Source organism: Macrobrachium nipponense, chromosome 45 (genome assembly GCF_015104395.2).
Source record: "Macrobrachium nipponense isolate FS-2020 chromosome 45, ASM1510439v2, whole genome shotgun sequence".
Lineage (NCBI taxonomy): Eukaryota > Metazoa > Arthropoda > Malacostraca > Decapoda > Palaemonidae > Macrobrachium > Macrobrachium nipponense.
This window is the reverse complement of record NC_061105.1, coordinates 35,567,706-35,581,394: the sequence shown is the minus strand read 5'-3', so window position 1 is coordinate 35,581,394 and position 13,689 is coordinate 35,567,706.

Sequence of the window (13,689 nt, the reverse complement as noted above, 5' to 3'; positions counted from 1 at the left end):
CAGTTAAAGAGTGAGCCACGTCCTTCACTATCTGAGAAGGGAAACAAATAGTCAGACAGAGGTGCATACAGTAGAGCTGCCCTCTTGAAGCATGCGAAGAGCTGCCTTTGTTAAGAAGGCGCCATACACGTCCTTTTCTTTTAAAAGGACCTGCTCCAACTAATGAAGGAAGACTTCAAAAGATCCCAATCCTGTACCGCTTTGTCGATGCCAAGGAACAAAATGATAAAGGGCTTTAGGTTCGATTTCCCTCGAATCATGAGCTTTCTTGGACATCACCCCAAGGGACCAATCCAAGAAGTTGAAGACTTCCAATACATGGAAGAGTCCCTTGAGGAGATGATCCAGTTCTGAAATACTCCATGTAATTCGAGCAGAATTGAGACTTGGACGCCTTGAAGCGTCAACTAACGTCGAAAAATCTGCCTCTGTTGTAGAAGGGAGAGCGATACCCATATTCTCCCCCGTCTTGTACCATATGCCTCTTTTCCCAGCTAACCTTGCTGGAGGCATGCAAAACAAATACTGTCCATGACTAAGTCTTTCTTCGACTTCATCCAGGAGTCTAAGGGCGTGTAAAGCCCGCTTCATCGAGATGGTGGGCTTCATCTTCAGAAAAGACGAGGGCTTCTTCGCCTTCGCACTAGAAAAAGAAGAGCGAGCGTGGAGAAGGAGGAGCAGCCGGAGTCAACTCGTCTCCGTATTCCTCAAGAAGCAGGGTAGTCAACAGCTTATAGTTGGACAAGCCCTCTCTTCCATGATCGTCATCTCGAGTTTTCCTCCAACTCGGGATATATCTGAGTTTCCGTTCTCCTTTCTGAACTTCCTCTTCTGGAGGAGACAAACTCCTGATAGGAGAGGGGCTAAGGGAATGAACTCTTTCCTTTTCCCCCGTTTTGATAGACTTGGAAGGCGTCACAAACCTCGCGGCTTCTCTTGCACTGTAGAAGACGTCTTGTATGACGCTTCCCGCTCTCCGAGCGTCATGTATGACGTCTCTTGTTGACGTCTTGATGACGCTTCGCGTCTGGAAGACGCTGCGCTCTCTAAGGGCGTCCTACTCGGCGTCACAATCTTGGATGGAGCGTCACGTCTCAGATTCGCTTGAAATGACGCTTCACTTCTAAAAGACGTCTTTCGTTTTTCTTGTCTTACAACACTCTCTCTTCGCGAGGTGAGAGAGGACGAGACTTCTTAATTGGAAGCGTCACGTCCTTCCGACGGGCGCTAAAACTCCCACAAGAGATGACAGTTGTTCCTGAACCGCCTAATTATCTTTCTTGACGCTTCTCCCACGTCTAGTGCATGACGCCTCTCGTCATCACTCGGGGAAGAAGCATGATGGGGTACTTCCTCATAAGCGTCAGGTGACGCTGACGCCACCTTCGCCTTCTTAATAGCAGACGGGGCGTCATCCGAGAAGCGCTTCTGGGCTCGAATCAATGTCTTGCTTCATATGACGCTTCAGCGGTCTCGATAAGTTCGACTCCTTCCACCCTCGTTTAGGTGAGGGAGAGGGAGAGGACGAGAAACACTCGCGAAGGACGCTTTTCCTATAGCGCCCTTGAGCTGGCTGCCATGAAGCAGAGCTAGCTGAAGGGACGTCTGACCGTTGGGGATTCCCCACGACTCCTTAAGCTTTCGACTTTCTTCTCCTCTGGGCATGGGAGCTTGGAAGAGGTCTAGGCCTGGGAGCGCCGCAGGGACGATCAAACGCCCCCTCCACAACACTGATAGGACTCACTTCACTAAAATGTTCACTATCACTAGCCTTACCTTTCGAGTCAGCCATCTTGGACTTCATGTCTCTAATAGTCGCTTTCAGATTGGCGATTTCCGATGCCGAATCCGAAAAGACACTCTGAGAATGAGATCTATAGGGAGAATCTACAGTAGTAGGGTTAGAATTATCCGTGAAAGGCTCAATAGGCCTTGAACTCACACCTTTCAGTCGTCTAACTCTATCCCTCTCTAACTTCTTCAAATAAGAAGTCAAAGTCTTCCACTCTTCTGCATTCAAACCCTCGCATTCCTTACAAGTGTTAATAGCAGAACACTGAACCCCCCTACATTTACGGCATACAGTGTGAGGATCAACCGAAGCTTTCGGTATCCTCACCCTGCAGCCTACATTCACACACATTCTCACACTCACATTAGAATCAGACATACTGAGAAAATTCCAACAGAGTTATTCCAAACACAGTCCACAGTAGCGAATGCCAAAACACGATCCAAATACGTCACCAAAAAGCCGAAAAACGTTGATCAAATGTTGAAAAATGAATCTAAGTCAGGAGGTAATAACAACAATGTTGATACCACCGGCGACAGAGAAAATATGATAGAAAACGGGGATGGTTCCTAGTCCTGCCGCCCAGGGCAGGCCGGTAGATCACCTGACCTACCTGTAGCGAGTGGCGCGAAATTTGAATTTCTGTCGGGGACGACGGAGTCTTAGCTATGTATATATCTGACAGGTAAGTTGATTGTGTGAAAATGCAATTTTCGACAAATTGTCATTTGTTCCGATACGTAATACAAACCCTCGGTCCTTTAACAATAGGAAGACTCACTTCTTGGTGGGTGGAATCTGAGTCTTTTTGGTGAACAGACTGGTGTTCGTCCAACCTTGGAATGCCTCCCTGGTCGTAAGAGCAAGGGAGGGATCCAAACCTCTGTCCGATTGATCGGGGTGTGCACCGCAGGATCAATGGTCAGACCTCTGAGCCAAGTACTAAGAGAGAGGCAAGCGTATCTCTTCGTACCAGCATTGCAAGAACTTGTTCCTGTACAGGAGCCAACATAAAGTTATGGGTTTGTCTCAAGTAGGCATCCACTCCTTCCCCCTTGTTGGAGGGAGTGGAGGATATTTGCTTCTATCCCTAACTAAAGGGATAGATTGGGGCTCGGTTGAGTAGCTTACCTGCATCGGATTCCTTTCCAGCAGGTGACGACCTGGACCCTCTGCCCACAGGTAGAGAGAGAGAAAGATGGAGAAGAGAAGCCAGTAGTCGCCCTCTCATTCAACCATTCTTACCTACAGTCACACCAGGAATCGATGCTTTGTTCTGCCTGCTCGGGTGCTGGGTAAGCTTACACAACGTGTTGAGCAGTCCAACCACACGGTCCCAAGGAAAAGTATCCAGGACTTGTGGGCAATATCCCCGAAGGGTAGAAGGACGTGAAGTAGTCTGGTTTGGCCCGACACCTGCCTTCAGGACCTGCGCCACGGAGAAGTTCTTGCGGAACGCCAAAGAGGGTCCAATACCTCTGACTTCGTGGGCTCTCGGTCGGAGCGTACGGATGTCGTCACTACCATCAGCCTCGTACGCCCTCCTGATCACCTCACGCAGCCAGAAAGAAAGTTGTTGTTCTTGGATACTTCTTTCTTGGTAAACCCAGTGCTAACGAAGAGGCGTCGACACTCAGGCCTGAGGTGTCGAGTTTTCTTCAGATAGCGCCTGTAGCGCCCTCACAGGACAAAGCAGCATCTCATCCGTATCGTTGTCGGTGAAATCCATTAGGGAGGGGATTGTGAAAGACTCGAACCTGTCGTCAGGGATCGACGGATTCTGAGTCTTGGCTACGAATTCGGGACGAAATCGAGCGTCACAGATCCCCAGCCCCTGGAATGTTTAGCATTGAAGGACAGACCATGAAGTTCCCCTACTCTCTTCGCCGATGCAGGGTCCAGCAAGAAGAGGGTCTTGAGGGTCAGATCCCTGTCTGACGACTCTCGGAGTGCTCGAATGGTCTTCGAGTCAAACTCCTAAGGACGAGAGTCACATCCCACTCAGGGGCCTGAGCTCCCTGGGTGGGCAAGACCTTTCGAAGTCCTCATTAGCAAGGAGATCTCGAACGAGTTCGAGATATCCAGTCCCCATCAGTTTTAGGACGAGTGCCAGTGCAGCTCTATATCCTTTAACTGTGGATACTGAGAGGAGCTTCTCTCGGCGAAGAAATACGAGGAAATCCGCTACCTTGCCTGAAGAGTGGTTCTGAGAGGAGATAGACCCCGTTCTAACGACACCAACCACAGAAGGAACGGCCCCACTTCCCCTGTACACAGCTGCAGAAGACTGTCCTGACGGTGTCCAGCCAATCTCTGTTGCTGCGCTGCGAGAAAAGCCTCTCGTTCGCAAGAGATGGTGGATAACAGCCAGCCGTGAAGTTGTAGGGACTGGACTGCTCGGTGTACCCGCTCTACGTGTGGCTGGGCTAGAAGGTTGTGCCAGTGGGGCATCTCTCTCGGTTCTTCTGCAAGAAGAGCCAGCAGGTCCGGATACCAAACGGCTTGAGGTCGTTTGGGAGCCACCAGGATCATCCTGAGATTGGGAGTGACCAGCGCTCGGCTGATCACTTTCCGAATCAGACAAAAGGGAGGAAAGGCGTAGACGAAGAGGTTGTCCCAGGGGTGTTGAAGAGCGTCCTCTGCAGCTGCCCATGGGTCCGGCACGGCTGAGCAAAAAAACTTGAAGTTTTTTGTTTTTTGGTTGTGCCGGGTGGCGAACAGGTCTATGACCGGACGCCCCCACAGGTTGAAGAGCCTTTCCGCCACTTCTGGGTGTAGGGGACCACTCGGTCCCTATTACCTGATCCCGGACGGCTGAGCTTGTCCGCTACTACATTCCTCTTGGCCTGGAAAATGTACGTGCTGACAGCTCTATCGAGTGAGCCGTGGCCCACTCGTGCACCCTGCACAGTCAAACCCGGTGTAGCGGGAGAGACACTAGGCCCCCTGCTTGTGACGTATGCCACTACTGTGGTGTTGTCGCACATCAACACCACCGAGTGTCCCATCAAGCGGTCTTGGAACTCTTGGAGAGCGTAGAACGCCGCCTTGAGTTCCAGGACATTGATGTGAAGGTGCTTGTCGTGATGGTCCCACACACCTGCAGCCAGCAACTCCTCCAGGTGTGCGCCCCATCCCTCGGTCGATGCGTCTGAGAACAGCAGCATCTCCGGGGGGGGGAGTGCGTAGGGGCACTCCTCTTAAGAGGTTCCTGTCGTCGAGCCACCAGGCTAGGTCCTGCCTCACCTTCTCCGTGATGGACACGGGGAAGTAAGGTGGATCCTTTACCTGTGACCAACTCTCCCTTAGTCTCCACTGGAGAGACCGCAGGTGAAGACGTCCGTGAGAAAACTAACTTCTCGAGTGACGACAGGTGGCCGATCACGACTTGCCATTGCTGAGCTGCCTGTTTTCCTGCCGAGACAGGAACCGGCCGGCTGCCTCCCTGAATTTGCTGATCCTCAAGTCTGCGGGGCGGACTTGAGCTGCTACCGTATCGATCAGCATACCCAGGTACTTCATCTTCTGCTTGGGTTTCGAGATCGGACTTCGTAGTTTATCACGATCCCCAGATCGCGACAAAACTTTAGAAGTCGATCCCTGTCCTGCAGCAACTGCGAGCGGGAGCTCGCCAGGACCAGCCAATCGTCGAGATACCTCAGAAGACGTATCCCGTGCGAATGGGCCCAAGCAGACACCAGCGTGAACACTCTCGTGAACACCTGTGGGGCGGTTGAGAGACCGAAGGCAAAAGTGCCCATGAATTGGTACACCGTCCCGTCGAAGATGAAGCGGAGGTACTTTCTGGAGGACTGATGGATGGGTATTTGAAAATACGCATCCTTCAGGTCCACTGAAAGCATGAAGTCGTTCTCCTGATGGAGTTCCAGCACGGAACGTGCCGTCTCCATCTTGAACCGAGTCTGGCGAACAAATCGGTTCAGGGGGAGAGAGATCTATCACCGGGCGCCAGCCCCCCGATGCCTTTTTCCAACTAAGAAAACGGGCGGCCGCTGTAAAAGCCCGGTGACGATCCACTACAACTTCTACAGCTCGCTTGGTCAGCATGGTCTTGATCTCCTGCCGAAGAGCGTCGTCCTTTGAGGATCCCAGAACATATGTCTGCAGATGGACCGGGTTGGAGGTGAGGGGTGGCCGAGATTCGAAGGGTAGTAGATATCCCTCCCGAAGGACGTCTACTATCCAGGTCTCGGCACCGTAGCGCTGCCAAGTTGACCCCAATGGCTCGCCAGGCACCCCCCCACTTCCGGCAGCTGGTGAGGGGGAACGCCGTCCCTAGCGTTTCCCACCTCGCTTCGACTTTTCCCTTCCAGCCCTCCCTGGTGGAAAGGAGAAGGGCTGGGAGGAGGGCTGGTTACGGCCTCCTTTACCAGAAGTTGAAGCAGGAAGAGTCTTTCCTCGGGGCTTCGATGGAGCAGCCGTCTTAGCAGCCGAGGAAGCGCTAGCTAAACTCTTAGGCTTAGCCGCAGTTGTACGAGGTTGCCCAGAAACCTTCGTAACTGCCTGGTGAACCAGACGGTCCACTGTCATCAGTGCGCCGTCTTTCCACCGCAGCGTCCACCATCTCTCCGGGAAAAAAGAGAGCGGAGGAACTCTTCATTGGTCCGTTACGGAGTCCATTTACCGCCTCACGCCCGGCCCCCTTGGCTACTCGTGTAAGGACAGCGTCCCTACGACGGAGAACCAAGTTGGCCCACAGGTTTGCCGTCTGATGGGCGAGGTAGGAGATGGCCCTACCTCCAGACTGGCACAGTCTCCTGAAGTCGGGTCATCTTCGAGGGCAGCGCCCCCGGCGTCGGCCGGCGACCTTGGATACTGTGAGGGACCACAGATCCAACCAAGAGACTGCCTGGAAAGCCGCCATAGCGGTAGCTTCCAGGCCCAGTGCCTCCTGCTGCGAGAACCACAGGTTCTCCGACAGGAGCTGCGCAGGGACACACCTGGAGTTAGCCTAGCTAGCTCCGGGTTAACCTGTTTGGGCGGTATTGGATCCACTGATGGCACGTAGAACTTCCGCTGTCGCTGCAGAGGAGGAGGAAGTAGCTTGGAAGACCGTCCTGACTTAAGTGAGTCCTCTCGTCCTGAGACGAAAAAAATTCTCCACCTGGTCAAGGATTGAGTCTGCAAGCTCAGATCGCGGCAGTCCCACCGTCAATTTGGGTTCCCTCTCGGGCCCCAAAATGACTCGAGCCGGGACGTGGGCTCAGATGGTGGTAGCGGCGATCCTTCCCCCAGGTCGTTGTGCTGACGAATCAGCGCAATAACCTGGGCAAAGTTCCTCTGGATCTCAGGAGTCACAGCGTCCTGAGGAGTAGGACCGTCCAGTCCCTCCAACAGGAGCAGCTCTCGAGACCCTCCTCCTTCAGAAGGAGGAACAGCAACAGACCCCTGACGGTCCGCCTCCAACCACTTGCGCGTACGACCTGGGCTGGTCCTAAGGACCATGCCTGGTTCGTGCGGCGTCGTGGGCGGGATCGTGAGCGGCGCACCTCTCACGATCACTTCCTAGGTACCTCGCTCTTCCCGGTGTAGCCCGAGGAAGTTGAAGGTATAGGAGAGACAGACCTGACGCTCCCGTTCGCTGGCAGGACCAGCGTACGTGGAGGGCTTGTAGCCGATCACCAACCCGCGGTGGGGATCGGAATCAAAACTGCAGGGCCTGGTCGTGCCGCTCACCTGTGGCGAGCGGCTCGACTGAGCACGTCGACCCCGATCTCGTGCGTCAGACGAGCTGCTGCTGGCCACCGTCTCCGTCCGGTCCCTGTGGGAGCGGCGGTCAGGTGATCTGCAGAGCTCGCTTTCGCGGTGAGACCGGTGAGCGTCCTCACGGCACGTCAAACCGCTGGTACCAGCCGAAGCTGGTGCCGTTGGTCGAGGGGACCTCTTCTCAGCCTCAACCCGTGGCCGGTCAGAGACCGTCACGTCACCCGAGGTTACCGGCTTGTGGTCGCTAGAGAGCGGCCGCTGGCCTGGCGAGCGTCACTTGCGCGACTCTCGACAGTCTTCTGCTCCGTGCCTCTGTCATGACGGTGAGCAAGCTCAGGCGTCTTGACTTTGGCTGCACGGTCGCCCGAAGGAGGACGTACACTCGGACCTTCTCGCGAACGAGAAGTCGAGCCGTTGGTACCGGCTTAGCAGTGCAGTGCTACTAAGACCAGGCGCGGATGTACCAGCAGTAGCCAGCACATCCTTGGTCCCCGTCTTCTTCTTCTTCTCAGAAGAGGAGACGGGCCCCGTTCCCGAGGGAACAGGAGGACCAGCAGAAGCACCCCCCCGTCACGCCAGAGCGAGACGGGCCCTTCGAAGGTCCCGCAGGAGCCTTCTTAGGGGGGAGGAGGCAGCCTTCTTCTTCTTCGGCTGGAAGCCTTAGAAGTCGAAGGGGAAGAGGCGGCAACAGACGACGAAGAAGACGATGAAGACGACGACGACATCTTCCTCTTCTTCTTCCTCTTCTTCGTCAGCTCTCTCAGGACGGACGTCAGGTCTTCCATCCACGGAAAAGTCGGGCCAATTGCCGAAGCAACACGCCCCGACTGATCCTGTCCGGAAAGACCTGAGACCGGTGCAGCACCTCCATGACGAGACGCGACGTTGGGCAGGGGCAGGCACGGCAGGAGCGGCAGGAACATCAACAGCAGGACCAGCACCATCAGGACCAGCACCAGGACAGCACCAGCAGGACCAGCAGGCAGCCAGACCAGCACCAGCAGGACCAGCACCAATAGGACCAGCACCAGCAGGACCAGCACCAGCAGCAACATCAACATGAGAGTCCCGCACCGCGCGCTTCGTAGGAGCGGCGCCGAGGGGCTGGGCAGCAACACTCCGCTGCAGGTAACGGCAGGTACGGCAGCATAGTCCGGCGTCACAGACCTCTCCATCTCAGCCAAACTCATCATTGGGACGGGCGGGTAGATCCAGGGGCGAAATTTTGGGGCTGGCAGCGAAAGTCGGGAGTCGGCAGCACATAAAACCCAGGTGGCGGCGGCACGCCCCTCTTAGGTACGGCAGCGATCGTGCATTTGAATTGATGCCGTTGGAGTCACCGACGCAATGTGTTGCGTATACACCACATGAGGAGGGCGGCGTACGCTGGTGTTGACACAGTATTGGTCGTTGTTGTCACCTACACCATGAGTTACAACTGCCGACCCGCTAGCCGTTGAATCAAGCCCTGGATACTGGGGGCGCCCTACAGTCCCAACGACGCCCACACCTGTCCAAGGTCGTCACTCACAGAAGGCACACCTGAGGGAGGAACAGTCGGGTCAGTTAGAGGGGCACCCTCGCGCTTGGGGGAGGACGAACCCCACCCAGAGCGGACGGAAGACCCCGAATACAAGTTGAACATCCGGGTATCCGGGCACCCTCCTCCACACTCGACGGATCGAGTGAGGAGAAGGACTCCGAAACCCCCCCCGCAGGGAAGGCGCAAATCGTGGGGCTGAGCTGGAGGCAGGAAGGATGACGAGGTATCCGTAACCAAAGGAGTCGCTGGAGAGCTTTCCGACGACTCCTTGGTCGACCTACGCCTCTTCCTACCCTCGTACAGCACCCACTGCGCCTCGGACCAATTTACACAGACATTACATGGTTCGGTTCGGGAGCACTCTCGCCCCCGACACCGAAAAAACATAACTCATGAGGATCAATATCTGGGTAAGAGCGGAATCCGCCGCATTTACGCCCCTCCAGCCCGGGACACACTCTACGGGCAGCTGGTGGGCGCGGCGAAAGCTCTTCTTGATCCATGATTAATTAATTCACTTCACTCAATGAAAAATGAAAAAAGAGTACTTACAATTTCATTCAAGACCACAAACAAACCAGTCAGAAGAAATTGTAAACATCCAAAGCACACGACGAAATAGCGGGCAGAGCGATGACGAACACGTCCTGTCACACCACGGCCGAAAGCAAAAGTGGTTCTTCACCGCCCGGGCGCGCGGCGCGCGCACGATCGGACAAGCAGTTAACTACCGTTCTCCCCTTGTTCGAAGCTTACGACCGTCCCAGCTGCCGCTAGTTACCTTCCTATTGTTAAAGGACCGAGGGTTTGTATTACGTATTGGAACAAGTAACAGTTTAAGGAGCAGAGATGTCGTTGACATGTCAATGTGTAGCCTCATCATCCTACATTTACGAGTGAATTTGGTAAGTCGAATACTTTACTACACTTGAAGCTATTTGCCTTCAAATAAAAGTTTCCAAAATGTCCAAATCATCCCCACTCATGGTGATGATTCAGACAAGAGCATGGGATGATTCGGACAGTTATTATAATTGATATTTACCTTCAAGTCAGACGATAAATGAAACAAATACCATACAAAATGTTTAACTGAAATACTCAAAATCAACTTAAAAGATTATTCTCACCCTTGGTGATTGGCACAGAAAATGTAACTGAAATCCACGATGTTTGCTGAGAATAAATATTAAAGTTGGCTTAAAGAATACTGTATCCTTCAAAACCAAAATTAAATGAAATATCCTTGCCTGCCAATGATTAAATAACAGAAATATGCTTGTATTTATTCTCTCCATGAGTAAACACCAAACACAAAATGTAACTCAAATACATGACATTTGTTGTGTCTAAATTTTATTTAATGTTTGCCTAACAAACTTTGAAATACCCGTTTTCTTTTAATATTATGCTGAACTGGGATTGGAAGCATTCCAATTACTGCCTCTTTACCAACAGTTGCTTTATCCTCAATTTATGGAAATGTAAAACTATTAGTAACAAATTTCTGTGATTTTCTTAAACATGAAATCTGAAATTCATCATATGAGCCTAAATTACTGGTTAATTTACCTACATAATAGACTTAGCTAAATTTTACTGGATCTATTCCAACGAGAACAAAGTCTCGCTACTCTGGGAATTTATCAATGAACCAACTTCTTTGTCTCTGATCTCCTTTCCAAGATGTCAGAACAACTATTGTTAAGCTCGGCCATCAAGAGATCTTCAAGATGATGATGAAGGTCTTCATCACTGGTTTGGTCCTGTGTTTAACTTTTTAGTATCTTTTCTTGCTTTTTGATGTTCTTAAGGTATCATTTTCAAACTTTATTTCCTTCTTGGCTGGGATTTTTGGCTTTTACTTCTGTTCTTTCTGTTTACGTTCAAGCTTTTCTGGAGTGTCCATTGCAATCATGCATCTTACCGGCTTTCTGCTTTTAGCCGTCTCCTTCCTCTCTCCTGCTTTTGGAAATGGTCGAATATTCTCAGGTGATGATGGTGCAGGTTGTTGTGCTTGTAGGTGGTGAAAACCCTCCTGGTCAACCCTGTTTCTATCTTTCTTCACATAATCACGTTGTACCTGAACCACCCTTTTCTCGAAACTCCTTAAGTTTATTTCTATAGCAGCAGCAACAGCATCCCTTGTCCTATTGGTTTTCTTCTTATACTCTCGTCCCACGATAGGCTTTAAGGAACTAGAATCAATCTGAAGCAAAGAATAGGCTATTTTTTTGTAATGAGGGGTCCTATGATGGGTTTATGAAGTGCTTTATAAGGTAATAATGGATACATAAAATATAACGTAAATATTGTTAGAGAAAATCTTTTGTTTCTAAGTTGGAATTCATAATTAGTAAAGCATTCACTAGGAGGGATGAATCCCTACCCTAGACTGTCCGAACCATCCCTCACAGATCATAACCATTTGGTGACGCCCTCGGCCGCCCCATGTCCTTTGAGATTACGGGTGGGTAACAGCTACAACATCTTCGTCATACAGTACAAATTCACACCCAAACTGATCATCAACTTCCTTATCATCCTCACTACACCACACCTTATGATTCAAACGTCAAAAATTACATAGGAAATGAGAAAAACCACAAAATTTGACCTCTATACTACCTAAAGTATACACCAACTCTCAACCAAAGTCCATGTCTCTATGGTGAACAAAATCTCGCTATTTCACGTGATTTTTCGGAGTTGAGGGCCCCTTACGTATTCCAGGAAATTTACTGTCCGGACCATCCCACTGTCCGGACAATCCCACTGTCCGGACCATCCCACTGTCCGGACCATCCCACTGTCCGGACCATCCCACTGTCCAAATCATCACTGCTCTCCCCTACCTAGGCTAGTATATCATTTTGTTGACGAAACTTCATTCTTTTGAATAGTATGCTTAAGTGTTGAATTGTATTTTTGTTTCACCGGTTAAATATAGAGTGAAAAAGTGACTCATTAGTCCAAGCAAGTGCCCGCACAGCGGCGCTTTACCTTACAATTCAGGCAACAGAAATTAGACCAGACAGAACCAAAATACCCCATTAAAACACAGTATACCTACCACTTTAAAATCCTAGGGTAGAGCTACTCTGCGTCAGCCTACCAAAGTCTGGACTAAACTAGTCTAGCTCTGGACGACCACATGACAAGAACACAAACAAAGAGAGAAATAAACCTCTCCTCTTGACACGGCCACACAGTGTCTGCGTCATGACAAAGTGCCTAGCTATCCCTAACCTAGTTAAGACCTACGACTCCCAGACAGGGGTTTTGTAACCTACCTCTGGTCTAGCCCCCCTAAGCCTAAGACAATGGGTCTTAGGATACTCCTAGGAACGACCTACCTAAACCTAAGGTAGAAACCAAACGTGCCTTGGGCTCATATATGCTAGACTTGAGGGTTAACACTTACAAACACGATGAAAGCAAACACGAGGTTTCAGATGTAAAATAATAGGTATGCAGATGTCGACACAAAACTGGTTAGGCCTAGATGCAAGTGATAACAATAGGCTTATTTCACCTTGAAAAGCCACACTCTGTGGAATACATATAACAATGAGGTATTCAAAATGCACAAAATACACCTAAGGCCAAAACCGCTATATAACCATGGCACAAAATACGTCAAATGGTCCATTTTTTAGGAAACTCCCGCACAAATGAAACTAGGTAATCACTGACTGCACATAAGACCTTCGCTTTCCACAAAGTAATCCAATTAGGTGCTTCCTATTCCGACGAATAGGCAATTTAGAGGCCTAGAAGTTCGCCTAACCACTTACGACAAATGAACATTAACGTGAAGGGAATATTCCGATGGTGTGTTCTTAATTCACACTGGTTTGGGACTCTGACAACCAACATAAACAAACATGGCTACTAGAAATATCGATGAACAAATACGGAAGAAAACACGATATTTAGATACAGTCTCGAATTGTCGACTTATTACTTAAAAATATAATTTTAATTTTCAATACATATAATATCAAGATAAATATTAATCATAAATACAACATTTTACCCTATTTCAAATGTGTTCTCCCTGAAACATTCTCGATGGTCAGACCTTGGCAACCAATAACACAACAACCACCTATAGACAAAACATTAACTAATATTCTGCTACAAATTTTAGAGAAATGGTGACATTGAGTAAATATTTCAACATCAATCACAAAAGTCTGATAATAATTTCATAAACGCTGTAACAAATTAATCAGCTCACAAGCCTTGAACTTCTTGAAAATCAGTTTTGTACTCCGGGATCATTTACGGGAAAGTAAACGAATGTAAAATGTAATGTTGCAATTATGAATAGGTAATTTAACACCAGATACTTAACAGACCTTCTATTCAATGATTTATACTGCTTTTGAAGCTAAGGAAAATAACAGAAGCAGGAAAATTTCCAATGACGAACACAAGCAGTCGTATAACAAATAATTTGTTAAGTAGGAGTACATAGTCCACGACTTCGACAGATATCTTATAGAATATATTATGGAGTAGTAAGATCACCATAATATTTGTTGGGCACTCAGTCTGCCAGAAAAATAAAAATAAACAAGTTCTAGGCACCAGGGATAAGAAGAAGAAGAAGAAATCC